General features: G+C 31.9%; 1 pseudogene; it reads left to right on the top strand.

Annotated features, from left to right (window-relative positions):
- The first annotated feature begins 3,004 nt into the window (after positions 1 to 3,004).
- LOC120165161 lies at positions 3,005 to 12,703 on the top strand (annotated as a pseudogene).
- Positions 12,704 to 17,024: the final 4,321 nt, after the last annotated feature.

Genomic DNA, 17,024 nt, shown 5'->3' with positions numbered 1-17,024 from the left:
CTGATTCACCTCCCAACGCGCCGCCGCCGCCGGAGAAAAAGGAGAACACCAGTGGACTCGGAACGGCACAAGGAACACGATGGTGCGGGAGGTGTCGTAAACGGATGACCCGATCGTCGTGAATCGATGAAAAACCAACTAAAACTGAGTTATTACCGACGATACTTCCGACTGAAATTCACGACGAACGGAGATGATTCACGACGAAAGGTTTGAGGGGTTTTGTTCCTCGGTTGACAACGAACACGATGGTTGTTTCGGCTTGTCGTTTGGAGGTCGGACGGCGAGTAGATTGGAGTTGGAAGTAGGGAGAACGGGAAAGGAAAACTGGAAAATTTTCCAGAAACATACGGGAGTCTGGGGGTTTATAACATCTCATAATTAAAAATGGCTAAACCAAGAGTTTAGCCACTGAACTTCCTGCACTTCTTAAAACGGTCTGTCAACTTTGAAATCTTACAATTTAATCCCTTATTTCTTTCAAAATACCAAATTAAATCCACCAATTTATATTTTCTTAAATTTAGCCCCTAAATTGGGGTGTTACACTGCACATAAATGAACATAAATTAATGAACATAAACGAACAAATATAAACGAACATAAATGAATGAACATAAACTAACGAACATAAACGAATATATTATTGAACGTTCACGAACGTAAATGAACGAACGAGCCCTTTGTTCATGTTCGTTCATTTAATTAAACGAACACAAAATATTGTTCAGGTTTGTTTGTTTAATAAATAAACGAACATAAACGAGCTTCCCGCCGAACGATTCACTGAATGTTCGGTTTGTTTACATGCCTAGGAAAAAAAATTGAACAATGACATCGAAGCATTACAAATTTTATTGAAAAAGCATGATATCTAATATTCAATTCGACTCGAAAAAAATTAATTAAAGCTTGAATAATAAAATATGATTCGTATATTCAATTAATTCGAAATTTTTTAACTTGAATCAACTCAAGTAATTCAACTAACACGAATACTCTTCCCTAATTCATATGTTATTTTAATTTTTTTTATCTAATTTGAATCAAATTTTCCTCTAATACTAAAAATTATCTACGAAATTTCATTTCTTATTTTTAACAATAAATTTTTTTTTAATTTAATCCCTCAACATTTTATGTTATTCAATTTAGTTTTTATTATATATCTTTTTATAAATTCTTTCTTTCCGTTACTTCCTTGACTCATTTGCATTCTCATCAATAGTTTTCTCCCAAAATATCTTCTTTTAAAAAATAAAATTATAAACATATTGATGTATTAAATAACATCATAATGCGAAAAAATAAAGATATATATATAAATGTATATATTGTATGATTATAGAAACTCGTTAAATTAAATCAATTCACATTATACTATTTACAATTGAATTTGAACACAATTTTGAAAACTAGACTCGACACAAATTTAAAAAATTTTAAATAAAATTTGAATCTTAAAATAAGACTCATCAACTCAATTATCTCATAAATTTTTAACTCAAATTGATTTGACTCAAACCATTAAAATACTCAGCCTAATTTGTATAAGATTTAGGTGAAATATTATTACTTGTTTAATTAGTTTAGATGGATAAAATTAAACAGTTTCTATCTTGTCATTAGTAACACCTAACAAACATTGACCTGACAAAACTTACCACAAAACATAGTTGCTTGCTTACTTCTAGGCTGCCACCTGTCCTGCCAAGCCCAAAACTCGTAGTTTTGATTTTGGTAACTTAAATTTATACATAATTTTTATTTAATCTTAAAATTTTAGTTCTAATATATTTATTTTCATATTAAAACATAACAAAATAATATAATATAAATTATGGTCTTTGACTAAAAACAAACAAGATAAAGATTGCAAGAGATCTAAAATTATATCTAAACAATTTTTTAACTATTAAATTTTTAGAAATTATGAAATAATATTAAATATGTCGAATTATTATTAATGTCCTTTAATTGGATTTTTTTGTCAATTTGGAGGGACTTTCAAACAATAAATTTTTTACTCATATTAAGTTTCTCATTATCTTCCCTTTAATTATCACATCATTAATTGTCTTAACCAATAAAATTATATTTTTTTTTCTTTTATCATTATTTACTCAAAATTAATTTTTAAATAACTACCCATTTTATGAGAGCTTTCTCTCAGCGTGCTCCACTTGGTTCTTTTTATTTCTTTGCTTGACATACGGCATCACCAATTTTAATATTGGTAGTTGATAGTCTGTATTTTTTATTTTATTTTAGAGTAAAGTTATAAATAGGCTTCTAATTTTTAGGGTGCTTTCATTTTAGTCATTTAATTTTTTGAAACTTGCAATACAATCATTGAATTGTTTCTTCTTCTGACATGGTACTTAACTCCCGTTAACCCCCTCATTCTTTTTCTTTTTCTTAACCAACAGCGGACGGAGGAGGGACGAGGAGGAGGGACGACTTACTGGGTTTTGTTCAGAACGGTGTGAGGACTCCAACAGTGGTGGAGTTGTGGCAAACGGACAACCTAATCGACCAAAAATCGATGAAAATAGAAAAGGGGCATTGGGGTTTTTCAATAAGATTTGGGGCCCTATCCACAGTGAACGAAGGTGAGTCTCGGCGAGTGGCTAGTGGGGTTTTGGTCAGAATGGGGCGACTCTCCTATTGGTACCGGTGGGGATGGTCACCGACGACTAACGACATAGATTGAGGATAGGTGTTCGAACGGTCTTCTTGTAATTTGGGACGAACAGTGGAAGGTATGTATGAATCGAGGGTCAAGGTATGATCGGGAGGCGACACCGATGATGATGGTGATAGCACTGTGAGACACTGTTGATCGAAGGTGGGGTAACCAGAGGTGGGTGAGAGAAGAAGAAAAAGAAGAAGAAGAAGAAGGGGGTTAACGGGAGTTAAGTGCAATGTCAGCTAACCCTAACGGAAGGTAACGAAAGGGACCTTACTGAAACGAACTAAAAGTTCGATGATTGTATTGCAAGTTTCAAAAGTTGGGTGACCAAAATGCAAGCGCCTTAAAAGTTCGGGAACTGTTTATATACTTTACCCTTTATTTTATTACATTATATATTTATTTTTTTAGTTTCTATTAATTTTATCTTTATGGTTTGTTTTCCTCTACTTTTTATGATATGTTTTTATCTATCTTTATGACACATTTTTTATTCTTTCTATCAGTTGTTTGGTCGTTCTTTTCGTTTAATTTTCTTGGGATTGGATTTGGTATCGCCACGACTGATCAAGATGACACTTAGTTGTTATTTTGCTTATCTTCCCAACTTTTAAATCTCATATTAGATTTAGATACATGATTTGTGTTCGGAGATAGTTTTCTCACGACGTTTGACTCTAGTTTTCGATTGTCTTCTTTCAATAGTTTGATTATCTGTTGTGGTTTGTTTGTTGATGCAGATAGATCTATTAGTATATATTTTTCATTTGAGTTTTTTTGAATGATTTTTTAACCTTTTACTTATGTGATCCTTGTATGGTTTCAAGTGACTAATTTTTTGTATTGATACTTAGGCCATCTCCAGCCCTCATCTCTACTCTACAACATCTCTATCTCTACTCTAAAGATGAAACAATAATTCATCACCAGCACTATCTATACATTACCACCAACTCTACTTTATTCACAATATTTAACTATTAGTATGTTTATTTATCTAATTTCAATGTATTTTTTCTATCTTGCAATTTAATCTACTTGAATTTATTATATTATGTTTAATTGTATTTTATTGTGTAGAAATTACAATAAAAAACATAAAAGATAGAATAAGAGAAAATAATGTAACAAAGAAAAGGAAAAGAAAAAGAAAATAAAAAAAGAAAGTAAAAAAATAACAAAAACCAAAAATTAGAAAAATAACAAAAAAATATATATTATGTAGCGCATCTACAGTGCTGCGCCAGATGTATAGTATCACTGTAGCATCTCCACATTCCAGACTCTACCTAGAGATGGGCTGGAGTTGAAATTCATCTCGAAAGTGGAGATTTTCTCTACTTTAGAGATGCACTGGAGTTGGTCTTATACGAATATATTCTAACTATATACTTAATTTACACATATACTTATAAACCTTCATTTTAATTTTATATTTTTTCTAATTTTAAACAAAACTAACTACATCTATTTACATAAAAGATAAATATCCATTTAATGTTTATACCAAAAGAAAATTATCTTTATAAATGACAAAAAAAAATCAAGTGAAATAAATAAAATTCATTTGTCGATATCATGAATAAACACGACGGAACATGTTCATAAATAACTTTTTGATTAGAATAATCTAATATAAGTTTTTAGGCGGAAGTAGTTGTGACATGGGCATATCGATAGGCTATAGGTCAGACTCAGGCCTAAAAAATTTATCGTAGACCAAGCTCAGGCCTTTTAAAGCCTGGCCTGGCCTGACCTGACCTATTCCCACCCCTACTTCTTATGAATGATGAATGAATCATGATCGTATAATTTGAAAAAATCCGTATACAATTGAACTTTACCCAAAGTAATAGAAAATGATGATTTTTAACATTCGTTTGAAACGTAAAAGTCTAACAAAAATGATAATATTTAACAAACATCAATTGTGTGGGTGTGGTCCAATCCTGATGCTACCACCACACCAATTATTTATTAGTTGGTGGTGTGTCATTAGAGGATTAATAATAATAATAATAATATTGACGGGTATGATGTTTAATATCTTATTATTTATTTGGAAATTTTTGATTTTCTAGAATAACACTTACTTTCGTGACATAGGACGAAGGCATGTTTACGTGGAAGGCTTAAAATGATATCAACGTTTGGAGAAACCATCCATGTGACATGCCACGTAACTAAAGACGTTTTATTTTATTTTATTTTGGAAGCTGAATTATCGAGCGTTCTTGAGGGTATCAACTTAGTATGGCAATATAGTTTCGAGCGTGTTGTTGTGCAAATCGACAATAATAAAGTTCTTCGGCTTCTTTCACCACCGTCTCCTACTAGTCCTTTCTCCCAGGTGAGAGCCATTTCTAGATTATGACAAAAAGCGAGGTTCATTAAGTTCGAGCAAATAGCAAGAGAAGCCAATGAAGCGGCAGATTATTTGTCTAAACACAACATCAAAGAGGATGGTTCCCTTACCATTTTCAACTTGATCCCCACCAGTCTTCATCCTTCCCTCCAAAGAGTCATGGTCCGCCTCATTTGCGGATTCGAGGCTGATGTAATCTCTTAGTTATGTAGCCTTTCATTTTCATTAAAAAAAGAAGAAGAAGAAGAAGATGCCATGTAGGCGCGTCTTCGTCCTATATAGCATAAATGAGTGTTATTCTAAGATTATAAATATTTTTATACTATTTTGATAACAAAGTATAAAAGAATATTATTTTAATAGCTCAGTCGATTTTTCTCTTCAATGCATGTAAATTCATTTATATTTATTTTAACAAATGTTTATCAAAAGGAAAAAGAAAATAAAAAGTTTCACATGGATTTAAAATAACCCTTAATGTGAAATACATTGCATGTGCATCTTCAAACAAACTAAACATGCTCAACCACCAATTCAACCCACTTCTTTCTTCTACATCTTTCTTCTTTTTAAGTTGCATGCAACTCAGGCTAAACTCACGATATAATGCACTCAAAATAAATAATTCACGAAATAACGTTCTCCCAACATTATTTGCTGAAATAGGGCGAAATCAACAATGTGGTCGTAGGTCGCCATGCCTTCCGGGCAACCTACGACGTGGCTTGCTTCTGTGCATGGGACATGCACAACCCAACCATAGGTCGCCATGCACTCCCAGCGACCTCCTAGGTCGCCATGCACGCCCGGCGACCAAGGAGGTCGTCATGCACTCGGGGCGACCAAGGATTCATGCATGGGGAGATCGTGCCATGCACTCGGGGCTCGGTTCATGCATGGGGCACTCGAGGCAACCAAGGATGACCAAGGAACGGTTCATGCATGGGGCACTCGGGGCGACCAAGGATCGGTTCATGCATGGGAAGAATGGGGAGATCGTGCATGTGTAGGTCGCCATGGAGTCTCGGCAAGGTCGCGAGCAGGCGAGCATGCAGCAGGGGATGTCGCCGCGAGTGCATGGCGACCTCCTTGGTCGCCGGGCGTGCATGGCGACCTAGGAGGTCGCTGGGAGTGCATGGCGACCTACGGCCACTGTTGATTTCGCCCTATTTCAGCAAATAATATTAGGAGAACGTTATTTCGTGAATTATTTATTTTGAGTGCATTATTTCGTGAGTTTACCCTGCAACTCACGACACGTAAAAAACAGTTAAATATAAATTCTTATTACTTTTGAACTAAATTAAAATAATTAATAATTCTTATATATTTTAAATTATATTCCACCATTTAAAATATAAAATATTATATGAATCAATTGACTTAAGTGGTTAAGAGATTTGTTATCTCTTGAGGTTCCAGATTCTAACACTACATATATAAAATATGAGCGTTTATTATTAAATGATTGAGAATCTTTGAATATATATTATTTAATATTCACCCTAAATTTATAGTATGAACATGAATACAAATCGATCGACAGTGATGGCTACGACGCGCATTTACCAAAAATTTATCGTTTTGGTAAATAATGTTTTTAGGTATATTTTTATGAAAAACTAAAAAATATAATATTTTAATAAAATAATAGTATATTTCATTATTTAAAAATATAAAATATTTAGTTTTATATTTTAAAATTAAAATATAAAAAAATTAAAATCAATTCATATAATTATAATTTTTATACTTATAAATAATTAGTTATCTAAATATTAAAGTTTGGTTTGATTTTGATAGGGTTTTTTCTTGACTTTTTACTGAAATATACTTCATTTAAAAATAATTTCTTATTTTAACCTGTTGTTGATTATTTCTAGCACCTCTTCTATGTCACGTAGGACAAAGGTGTGTTTCTTGTAAAGCGTTTTTGGAAGTGCGTTTTCTAGAACATACCTTCTTTACGTTGCAGTAGCAGAGGCACTTATTGAATTAAAATTAAAGAAAAAGAAAAATATAGGCCAAAAATACAAAAGAATCATATGAAATTTGTCTAAAAAAAATTAACACGCGTGATCAAAAATACGTAATTACATGAGCACAAGTCGAATCCCGCGACGATAGTGACATACATAATAGTCTTATGTTCAATTATTATGTTTAAAAAGTTATATTTATACATTTGAAATCCAACATATCTAAATAATATAAGATTTGAGAAGCTCATAAGTTTTCAAATCCCACATTATTTATATATATGTGTTTTCAAGTATTTAAATATATATCTTATGCACGGAGCAAGTGACCTTAATGGCAGGGACAAAGTCAGAATTAGATCTCAACAGAGGCCGAATCGTTTTATCAACTTTGAGTTATATATATAATTTTACATTTATTATTTTTTTATTTCAAAAAATATAAATGATAACATCAAATATGCATAGTTCTATATTTATATGAAATAACAAATTAAAAATTAAATTAAAGTAAATAATAAAAAATACGATTTTAAAACGTGCAAAAGACATAAGTATCACATAATCATAATAAACCATGTTGTTCCTTCAAATCTCGGAATGCATCCATGAGCAATGGTGTACTAAAGCTCATTGCAACATCTCTTTCAATATTGATAAGCATGCAACTTTTAAAAAATTCATCCTCCATTTTGTTGCGAAGTGTTGTCTTGATGATATTCATAGTAGAAAAAGCTCTTTCAGCGCTTGCTATAGAAATTGAGAGAGTCAATAGAAGTTTTACCGTTCAGAATATATGGATAAATGTTCACTTTCCTAGTATACACCAACCACTGACTTAGGTTAGAGATTGTCAACAATTTTCTTAGACCTAAATTCCAAGATAACTCAACCTCATAATAACACAATTATGTTCGTAAATTATTCTTTTCAACTTCCGTGAAATCCTCCGGATAAAATTTATTGACAAGATTGCAAACGTCTTCAACCTTGAAAAAATTTGTCACCATCTCTTGGCTCCAAAGCACAACCAAGAGTTAATAACTATATCGACTTCTCATTAAATCTACTGTTTAACTCTTGTAGTTGAAAATCAACTGTAGCATAAAATATTTCTACTCGATAATGATGTTCAACTGTAAAATGATCTTGTTGGCGACGAGCGCGACCTCCTATTTCTCTATAAATAGAACCCATATCTGGGATATCTATGTTGCGACTTTCACAAAATGAGGTAACCTCCATAAAAAGATTATTTCATATATCATCTCTAAATTTCTGCAAAAGTATCTTTGAACTCTCAACAAGATGTAGTGAATTCAAAATATCCTGAGATTTTCGCTGTAATGATTGAGAAAGTGCATCCGTGATTTCTAATATTTTCTTCATAAGATGTAAAATGAAGACAAAATCAAAGGAAGTCAAAATCTCTAAAGTTGTCATCGCTTCTCCAAGTTCATAAAATGTACTTCCTTCATCAATGAGTTTATATAGAATAACACAAGTGGCACTAAACATTTTTATCAAGCTTGAAATTGATCTCAAGTAAGAACCCCATCGAGTATCACCTTCCCTCTGCAAATTACTTGTTTGATTCAAACCAGTTCCAGTTTCAAGTTGTTATTTTTTAATCAAATGATTTATCTTGTCAGAATAAGCATTTTTAGTTCATCGATACACTTATATAAGGCAAGAACAACATTGATAATAAAGGATAACTTTGGAAAAATTGATAAACAAGTATGACCTCTTTCGCTGCAGCTATTATTGCCAACTGTAAACGATGAGCAAAACAATGCACATAGTAAGAAAAAGGACACTCATTACTAACTAATGCTTGTAACCCATTCCACTTTCCTCGCATGTTACTTACACCGTCATAACCTTGACCTCAAATATTCTTTATGTCAAAGCAATAACAAGAAAGAACAGAAAATATCTCATATTTTAAAGTCACTGCTGAAGTATTAGGAACATGAATGATGCTAAAAACGTTCCTTTACTATACCGAAATTATCAACATAATGTAAAATAATAGCCATTTGTTGTTTTCTTGATACATCCCATGCTTCATCGATAATAACACAAATTTTCTATTCACTAATTTCTTCACGAATTGCTCTCTCGATTTTATCTGTCAGAATATGTAAAATCTCCTTTTGTATCTCAAGCGAAGTCTAAGAAGCAATTATTGGAGCATTTTCTAATACAACTTCTTCAATATCTTTATTATAAGAGACTAATTGTTTCACGAGTTCAAGAAAATTTCCTCGGTTAGATGAAGATTCACTCTCGTCACGACCTCTCATTGGTAGCCCTTGTAAAGCTAGCCAACGCAATGCATCTATAGAGGTTTCACGTCTAAGCCTATTATTAGCAATTTGTAATGACATTTGCTTATGCAACACTTGTGGCAAGTGTCTAGACTGGTTAAGAAAATCCTCCAATTCTTGCTCAATAATTTTATAAGATGAATTAGGTTCTGAACCTACATGCATCTTAAAATAACAATTTTTTCCATTTACTTTCTTCCAATTTCGAAACTCATTCATAGTTAAAGTCTTGTGTGATGGATGACAATCTGGTTTGTTAAAAAGAAAACAAATAAAACAAAAGACAACATCATTTTCAAGAGAATATTCTAACCATGAACGAAAGTTTTTGTACCAATAAACTAGAAATTGACGAGGGTGAGAAACATGTCCAGATTTTTTTGAATTCAGATAGTACTAGTTGATATGGACCCTTAGCAATATAAACTCTTCGAATTACATTTCTTTCTTGTTTAAAAGGATATTCTCATATCTGCTTGTGCTTACCAGGATCTCGCTCCAAGTAATTAGAGTTGGTACTTGGTTTCTGATTTCTAGCTATCTTTAAAGGTCTATCTTCTGAAGGTGAAACATCAATAGGTGTACCAGTTGAAGTTTCAGTTGTTGTACTTGTATTTTTCGAAGTTTCCCCTCTTTATCTCTTAAAAAGCTCAATAATTGTTGAATTTTTTTTCATGACAAACTACATTTATATAAAATTAATTCACGAACATAAAAAAATTAAATTTACTAATTACCATCCACCTTAACAATTATTATATCAACTAAAGAAATACTAAAATTAAATATAATATCAAATAATTCTAATTAAAAATAATAAATATAATATTATTGAATTACTTACCTTTAAAATTGAGTGTCGAACAATTGAGAATCAGATTAAAGTAATATTAGAGGAGCTTTAGTCGATGTGAGGATGATTAACTCAATGTTTTTCTATGAAAGATTTTAATATTTTAATATATTTATAAGCCTTTTGTTGACTCCTACAATTATATTAGTACTAGGGTAAAAAAACATAAAATTGGAGCAGGGTCCGGGCCCCCTTGGTCCCCAAGGGCCATCCGTCTCTGCTTGATGATAAAGAAAATATTATTGTTCCTTGAGGTCTCAAGTTCGAACACTATGAGTGCCAAGAGAGTGAATATTCAATTTCAAATGATTGAGAGTTATCTTTAAACATATATTATCTTATAGTTGCCTCATATACCTTAGGCCATAGATTCTAAATCTATTAAGAACATTCATCTTCTTTTCCGTAGAGTTTCCTCTTTCTCTCTTAGATAATGTCAGATTTAGAATTTATCAAAAAGAAAAATTTAAACATACATTTATTGTACATCTGTGTTGCAACTCAACTCGTATTCGTGTAATCATATGACTTCAATATACATACGTATATTTATTTTTTAAATAAAATTCGTAATTTTTTTCTTCATATTTTGGATTAAGAAATTATTTTAAAATAAGGTATACTTGAGTAAAATAGTTTTTCTTCTTCTTTGATCCTAAGTTAATCAAAAATAGACGGCGATGAAGAAGGGGTGGGAAATATTGGGTTCACTGAAAGTGGGTCCCAAAGAGTCTTTAACCAAAAGGTAAAGGCAAGGGGTTATCCTTTCTTCATTGCCACTCTCTCTACACTTTTAACAATGGGGGTTGATACGAAAATCCACTACCGACACTGTATTCCTGTAAAGCTTCAAACTTGAGATAGTAAAACAGGCAAAAAGATTCAGACATTACCATTAAAGGGTACATAGTTTGAGGGAAAAACATACAACTCTTGGGAGTGTTCAGAAAAAAAACCTGTTCTTTCTCTCTCTCTGTCTCTGGAATAAACTGTTAGAAGCAGACACAGAGATAGAGACAGAGAGAGATGTTGGGGAAGACAGTGTGCCTAAGTTAAGATTTGGTTAATCTATCTCTCTTTTGTCTATCTTGTTTTGTATAAACAACAGAAGAAGCTGATTCGGGAATATTGTGAAACAATTTCCAAAGATTTTGTAAGTTTTTTCTTCTCCCCCTCTTTCTTGATGGAAATATGGTGCTATTTGTGTTAAAAGCTTGTTCTTTTTGTGGATTTGGGTGTGTTTTAATCAGATTTGGTTTTATGGGTTTTGCTTAACTTCTCATAATTCTCTTGTGTCAGCTAAGAAGCTTGGATTTTGGGTCATTTCTGCTGTATTTTCAGTTGGTTAGCTGGTTACTTTGATTTTTTTTCTTTTGGATGGTTGTTGTGTGTTGAATTTAGAACCTACTGAAGATGATTACATTATGTTTCTGCAAGTTACTTGTAGATCCTGCGGATAGGGGTTTCATAGTTTTGATTATTGAACTTTTTAATGTTAAATCTTTTGCAGTTCAGGCCTAGCTATGGGAACTCTTGCGATCGATATCGATATCAAGGGTGTGGATTCTGATATATACCGTGCATTGGGATTTAAAGAATTAGGTAAAGGAGTTGTTGGAACTCCACGGATTCTATCACTTCTTGAGAAATCTCTGTCCGAAAGAATGAGACGGAATCGGAGCCGGTGAAATTTAAAGATAATGTCGCAATCTTTCATGGCTTAAGAGCTCCCACCATAAGCATTCGGAATTATATCGATCGCATCTTCAAGTATGCTGGCTGCAGTCCTTCGTGCTTTCTCGTTGCGTACATTTATGTGGATAGATTCGTTCAACAAACTGATGTGCATTTGACTTCTCTTAATGTTCATCGACTCCTTATAACCAGTGTATTGGTAGCTGCAAAATTTATTGACGATGCGTAAGTGTTCACCTTTCTCTCATTTCATTACTGATGGAATTCGATGAACATTGTTGCAGTTTATGTATTGATACTCGTATTAAGAGTCAAGGTTGGTCTTAGATATCCTTTGAGCATGGATTCCCTTATCAAGACGAGTTAGCTCGTTTACGAGAAAAGTAGTTTCCATTTCGCAGCATTTCATCCAATTATCTTTTTTGCAGGTTTTTCAACAATGCATACTATGCCAGAGTGGGTGGGGTGACCACAGGTGAGCTGAACAAGTTGGAGATGAGTTTTTTGTTCAGTCTCGATTTCAGACTTAAAGTAACCGTGAATACATTTCAAAGATACTGTTCCCAACTTCGAAAGGAATCTTCGGACGATCATCAAATCGAACGGCCAATCCGAGCATGTGGAATTAAAGATGGTTGGCCGAGCAAAAGAGATACGCAATGTGCTGCAACAATCTCAAGATGAAAGATTAGCAAAATCCCAGGCGTCACATCATATATACAGATGCCGAAAATGTAGCTTTTTTAGCGACGATTCTCAAAGAAACAGCAAACTTGCTCCTTTTACATCATTTGTACGCCATTAGTTAGCGTGATTGTTTTATTTCTTAGCGTGCATTATATTAAAGATTTGAACTTTGTGATCATGAAATTTACCAAGTTTTGGTCATGTTTTTCATCTTTATCGTTTACCTTTTTGGGCTAATTTTAGATACAAAAACAATTCATATGCTTGGATTCTACTGCAGTCAATTACCATAGGTGGTAAGATTTTGCAGCAACAAACATTGTCATGTGATTGCTTTATGATGATGAGATGATGATTACATCATAGGCTGGAAATTTGAAAAGCCAATCTTAATAGTGACCCTTTGAACCCTTTAGGTCATTCTTATATTTGTTCATATTTAATGTTTATTCATGTTCGATTCATATTTATTATAAATTTTAAAAATTATATTTATATTCATTTATTTAAAGTTATGTACTTATACTTACCTATTTAAGATTAAAGGACTTCATGAATATGTTAAAAGAATGATTTTTATCTTAGAGGCCTCAGGTTCGACATCAGAGACTGCAAATATAATTATGAATATATTGTAATCACCTTAGATTATTCAAAATAAAATTAACAAACATTATATTGTTATGTTTATGTATATGTTTAACAACATTAAACAAATATATTTACGAATTATATATGTATTTGAAACTGTCAACAGCTGTCACCCCATCTCATTTTCATATGATTCTTCTTCTTCCTAAATGATAGGTACAATTTTTAACCACATATTTATAAATTTATGAAATAAATTTAAATTTGAACTTTTATTTGTTAACATAAAATATAAGTTATAGATCATTTTTTCTCATAAATAAATTCTATTTCAACCAAAAGAAGAATGAAATCATTTTACTCATAGATCCAGTTAAATGTACTAAAGAATAACTCTATAATAACTCTTGTATGTAAATTTACAAAAATTAAATTATTTGAAGTGTTATAAGCATTTGTAATAGCTTTACAATCCAATAATATATTTCTAATTATATAATTTAATAGCTTATTTGTTATCGTGTTGATATTTTTTGCTTTGGATTTTCGGATTGGATTTATATACGTGATTTGCGTTCATGGATAGTTTTTCACGTCGATCAATTCTGATTTGCAGTTTGTCGGTGGTCTTTCAATAGCTTGATCCCTTTTGTGATTTGTTTTTCGATGCAATCAGACTTGTTCGTATCTACCTTTTATCGAGTTTATTTGGTTAGGTTTTTAACCTTTTCCTTGTATGGCCATTCTGTGATATTAAGTGACTATTTTCTTATATGAACTATTATAGGAAAATATCCCCTATTATATATTTAGTTTAGTATCATAATTGTAAACTTTTATTGTAATTTGGATTTTCTTTTTAATTTTAATAAAACTAGTTACTTCTATCTCATCAAAAAAAAAATTCATCAACTAAAAGAAAGTTACCTTTTTATAACGCTCTCATCATTTTTTTAGCACTTGTTTCTGCATCATACTACATGATTGATCACTTTCGTTTAAGTTTTTTTTCATATTGAATTTGAAAAACATAATATTTGGTCACAAAGGGTTAACTATCGTTCGACTTTTTACGGAATATGGATGTAACATAGAGAATATTTAAAATTAAAAAGATTAAACTACACAAATGATCACTAATGTTTGAGTAGGTTTTTGTTTTCCCACAGGAGTTTCAGAAGTAACAAATTGGTCACTAAAACATCAAATGTGTCATTGAACAATGATTTTATATCTAATTTACCCCTAAAACTTTCTCTAGACACACTATTTTGTCCCACTTTATGTGATATTATATATTGCATATCATGTGATTTATATCATATGGTATACATTATATATTACATATTTATAATATGTATATATATTACATTTTTGTTTATAATATTGAATATATATATATATATATATATATATATATTACTCATTTTATTAAATGTTTTAGGTTAAACACAAGTACAAATTGCGGCCCAGCATTACACACCAAACCCGACAAGCAGCCTAGGACCAGTGGACCCGAATACAATCTGGAACTCGACCCGAACCAACCAATCTTTTACCCGATGCAAATTAGGGTTTTCCAATCCTAATCCTTTATCTCCTCAGCGCAACCAAACACGCAGGGAGCAGCCGGCCAAATCAAGGACTCTTGGAGAGTCCTCACGCCTCACGCCTCACACCACAATCACCGGAATCCTCAACATCAAGTCAAGCAACACAAACACAATTTAGTAGGACTCTAAAATCGAAACATTTGAGTCCAAGTGGGACTCTAAACCGATCTAAAAATAGCCAATCTCGGGGCTATAAATCGGTGTAAATCACACAATAACACACACAAGGAGATCAGTGAGAAAATATACAAGTAAAAGACATAAGAGATCGAAGCAAACTTGTATCGTTCTAAAACAATAAAAAATGGTACTTTTTTTACCTTGTTTGGCTTTTTCACTTGCATGCAATCTTTTATTTGCGATTGTTGTTTCTTTTTTTTTATTTTTTGACTCTAAAATCACCTAGAAAAAAAGTCGGCCGATGATCGGGGGAGGGCAACCAAGATCTTTCTTCTCAGATCTAGCCATCCCCGAGGCCATTTTGTGAAAACTACATGGATATTCGAAAAGAGGGTGGAAAGGGCTTTCGATTGATGTAAAAAAAAGTTTCCGCCGCAGATGGTGATCGACTGGAAACTGGGTTTAAAGGGCGGCTGTTCTTCGTGCATGAAGAACATGAAGAACAGTTGAGAGGTTTTTTATATTTTTGGTTTTGATCAAAATATGGAGAAGGGAAAAATGAAATGTTGTTTCTGATTTTTGGCTTATATACTAAACCCGTGAGACTCGTGAACCGATCCGACCCTCTCTAGGATCCGCGTGTTTTTGTTAAACAAAGGGGGAATTGTATTTTCGATCCCCCTATTTTTTTAAACTCTCCTTTTGCCCCCTTAATTCACATCTTAACTCCAATTTCCTTTTAAATTTTACCATTTATTTTCTTTTTCTTTTAATTTAGCCCTTTTATTAATATTATTATTATATATTTTATATATTTTATATATTTTTTATTTTTTTATTATCTGTTTTTTACCTAACATTCTTATTTCTTTTTTTTTTATCATAATTGTTTCCCCTTTTTATTTATTAATTTTATTTATTAAATACTATATTATATATATATATACATTTTTTTATTTTATTTTTTTATTTTGTTTCTATTCTTTTCTTTTTGCTTTCTTTTTGTTTCTATTTTTTTAATCTTATTCAATTCAATTTTACCCTTATTTTTTTTAATTCTATTTTGTTTTTTTCTTTATTGTGGTATATTTTTTTATTTTTTTTATTTTTTTGAGATTAGTCTTTATTTACTATTATTTTTTATTTCATTTTGTTTATTATTATTTAGCTTTTATTTGGGGCTTTTATGTTTTTATTTGACTTCCTTTCTTTATTGCAGTATATGTTTATATTTAATTTTGCAATTAGTATTTTCATTTTTATGCATTTTTTTTTCTCTTGTTACTTCAATTCAATTGACCCTTTGTTTGGTTTGTTTTATTTTATTTCTTTTATTTCATCAACATGCTTTTTTTTTTATCTTAATTCGATTATGCACTTTATTACATCTAACACTTTTCTTGACTTTTTAAGGGTATGTTTTAAAATCCATTAAAGATAAGATCCGACACATCTTTGGTAAGATGCAGATCAGGTAAGAAATCAAGCTGTCCGATCAACCCATTTTTATTCTTAAAATAAATTATCGGTGGCGACTCTAACCATTCCATTCAAGTCAAAGTCCAATTCCGGGCCTACCCGAAAGACGGTCGCGATAACTTGGCGACTCTTCTGGGGACATGTAAGTGAGTCGGACTAAAATTAATTTTCAGTTGTCTTCTTAAGTGAAAATGGTAAGTTTAAATTTTAAGGTAACTTTTTTTTATCTTTATTACTTACTTTTGATTATCTTTTCAAATAAATAGTTGTACTGACGATTTCTTTTAATGGTTTCAGTTTATCAAACTCTTTTACCACCTAAGGCTCTATACCCGAGCTCCAAACCCTTTTAAGTGGGGTGAAAGCGACGCCTTCGTGAGAATTTATTCTCCGCATAGGCCTAGCAAGTAGCCTTCGGGATTCATATATCTTATGTCTTCGTGTGAATTTATTCACAGCATAGACATAAGAGAATGTATCATCTCGAGTTTAACTTAGTCCACACAAGCTTGTAATGGGCTTAGGACTAAGGGTTTGGCAAGCCCAAGGGGCACCAGCAAGGCGAACTCTAGTTACTTTTTTTTAGAACCTAAACCGGGAGACTACAGGGAATTAAC

Source organism: Hibiscus syriacus, unplaced genomic scaffold (genome assembly GCF_006381635.1).
Source record: "Hibiscus syriacus cultivar Baekdansim isolate YM2019G1 unplaced genomic scaffold, ASM638163v2 tig00111582_pilon, whole genome shotgun sequence".
Taxonomy (NCBI): Eukaryota; Viridiplantae; Streptophyta; class Magnoliopsida; order Malvales; family Malvaceae; genus Hibiscus; species Hibiscus syriacus.
Note: the sequence above shows the minus strand (reverse complement) of the source record. Positions and strands in the feature narration are given on the sequence as shown.